This window comes from Otolemur garnettii, unplaced genomic scaffold (assembly GCF_000181295.1).
Source record: "Otolemur garnettii isolate 467f Iridium unplaced genomic scaffold, OtoGar3 scaffold00002, whole genome shotgun sequence".
Classification (NCBI taxonomy): Eukaryota; Metazoa; Chordata; class Mammalia; order Primates; family Galagidae; genus Otolemur; species Otolemur garnettii.
In genome coordinates, this window is record NW_003852397.1 from 9,656,403 (window position 1) to 9,659,108 (window position 2,706).

At 38.8% G+C, this 2,706-nt stretch overlaps 1 long non-coding RNA gene across 1 annotated transcript in view; it reads right to left on the reverse strand.

Moving 5' to 3' along the window:
- LOC105887163 overlaps positions 1-2,681 on the reverse strand; it is a 53,182-nt gene extending 50,501 nt beyond the window's left edge. The window contains exon 1 of the long non-coding RNA XR_001161374.2: positions 2,108-2,681. This is a non-coding gene — a long non-coding RNA (uncharacterized LOC105887163). The remainder of the gene's footprint in view (positions 1-2,107) is intronic.
- Positions 2,682-2,706: the final 25 nt, after the last annotated feature.

Genomic DNA, 2,706 nt, shown 5'->3' on the forward strand with positions numbered 1-2,706 from the left:
TTTTTTTTTTTTTTTTTTTGCTTCTAACCATTTCTTGATGCTACAGTTCAGATTATTAACAATTTTAAACAATGGTAAAATCTGACTTTAAAAAAGTTCATTTTAGTTCAAAAATACCCAAGCAACCAACCAAATAAACAAAAACATGTTTTGAGGTCCTGGTGTATTTTAACAAAGCATTGTTTTGGCCAGTACTAGTTTATAAGAAGATCTAAGAATAATGTCATCTTTCAAGGGACGCCCAATCTGGAGGCATGAGGTTGGGGGGAGCTGGATAAACAGACCACAGATCATAATGCAAATCAGATTTTGAAAATCGGGTTTTAATGAAGGAAAAGCAAAGTGTTATGGAAGCATGAGATAGAGAGCAATTAATTCCAAACAAGGAAAGAGGCCAAGGTGTCCAGTAAATGTTCCACAGGAAACATGCATTAGAACTCAGCCTCGAAGCTTCTGCTGTCTATAAAAGGGTGGGAATGAGGCCTCCATTTCTCTGTACTTCACAGAGAGTGAATATCATGAACGAAAGCAAAGAGATTTTAGCCTGGCATTTAGGCCGTCTGCCGTCCTAGCTGCATGGAAGGCCGAGGGAGGAGGATTGCTTGAATGCAGGAGTTTGAGGTTGCTGTGAGGTAGGCTGACACTAGGGCACTCTAGCCTGGGCAACAAAGTGAGACTCTCTTTAAATAAGTAAATAAATAAAACAAAGAGATTTGTTTGCCTCTCCTTATTACTTGCCACACTGCATCCAAACAACCTGTTCCTGGGTCTGCCTTTCCCACCAAACCTTCAGTTCCTAAGAGGCGGTCACATCTTCACGGTACTGCTCAAGTCTCCTACATAGATATCCCTTGAGTGAAGCAATTATTCTGGTGTCTGGTGAAGTTTATTCCTTATTTCACTTGTTCTTAACCACAATTCAGGTTTCCCCAAATTTAAGCTTTTACAAGCAATCTATAAATAATTTTAATCCCACTCTGTTTCACCAGTTTACTAGGACAATATGTTTAACTTCTCAGATCCTCATGTGCTTAATCTATAAACTGTGAACGGGGAAGTGAGGCAGAGGACATAGTAGAGAAAGAGAAAATAATACCTCTATCACAGAGATTAAGATAATATGAGGATCAAATACTCAGTTCCCTGATGGACTTATAGGATATATATATATATAAAATGTAAATATATGTGTGTCTATGTATATGTTTCTATACATATGTGTGTATATGTGTAAACATATTATATATATATATGGGCTTCATTTCTTTAAAAAGAAAAGAACAATACTTGTGTCTTCCATATGCTCAGTACCAGCATAGAATTTTCTAAAACTGTTTCCCGAGGACCTGACTTCCCTAGGAGCTCTCCGAAAAGTTTTCCACAGTTGAAAGCTTTTGAGGAATGCAGCATAATTACCTTCTGGAGAATTACACAGCACATCAGCATATTAAAGTTTCAAAGGATTCCTGCTTTAACGAACCTAAAGATTTTCCCACTTACTGGAACCCAGACTTTTTTTGCCATGACCCTGGCATCCCTCAAGACACACTTTACAAGCTCAGATCTAAAGAGGCCGGTACAGACTCATCCCTCTCACTCTGCCCCCAGTCCTACAAACGTCCCCATCCTCAGTCATATCTTACTGTGTATGTAGAAGTAGCAGGAAGGTGGGTGTTGGTTTTGCTTTGTGGTCAGCCTCTGAAAAAGCTATGGTGCTGTATCAGGCGTGCCGTACTCACATGTGAATTAAATACTCCCCTTTCAATGGATATTGAGCATCTTTATTTTTTTAATCAAAGTAAAATAATTAAGGGCCTTGTTATTTTAAAGTTTGGTTTATAGTTTTTGTACTTTTTTTACATCTCTGCCGTTTGGGTTTATTTATTTTTGATACAGAGATAAGAGAAGTTTCAGAAAGTCTCTTAAGTGAGTGACACCCCCGTGGTTGTCTGGGCCTTCAATGCTCTCACCTGCACTCCGGGCGGTCCCGCTTCCTGCTACCAGCGCTGAGCAGGACCCAGCTTTGCTAATATTTGTCAGTCAACACTGGCTAATCCATCTATGTTGAATTCAGCCCTCTGTCATCGCAGTTTCACGTTGTACTTACTTTACTCTGACTTTATCCATTAGTCACAGCCTGAGGATATTTTCATCCTGCAGAAATATCCTATGTGGTAATGATGCCTCTTCCTTCAGTTGCACAACTTAAAATAGGAATCTCTCTCTTCAGTTCTAGTACAGAAGGCCAAAATGGTTTTTATAAGTGATAAATACACTACTAGCATAACATGAGACGTGCAAACATGTTTTTAAGAATTTGAATGAAATTTGTCTTCACCATCCACTTCGTCAGTGTCATGTTCCACACCGGAGTCTGCGTTCCTCAGTGGCTGAAATAGCCTCCAATTTAATTTTTTGCCCAAGGGCTTTACCTGGATTGTACATAGTACACTCTCCCATAGTGTTTATTGAAATTAGCTCTTTAAGGTCACATTTCCCAGTGGGAGTTAGTTTTAGGAAAACCTGGATTTCTGAAAAGTAATGAACTCTTAATTCCATAACAACTTGCTGGGTCTTCACATGAGTAGAATCTGAGTCAGCTGGGAGAAATGTCCTGACACTCACACCATTCTTGATACTTTAAATGAGAACTTTCAAGAGAAAACAGAATGTACTTTATATTTGTGTTAGAAAGTTTCTTCATTT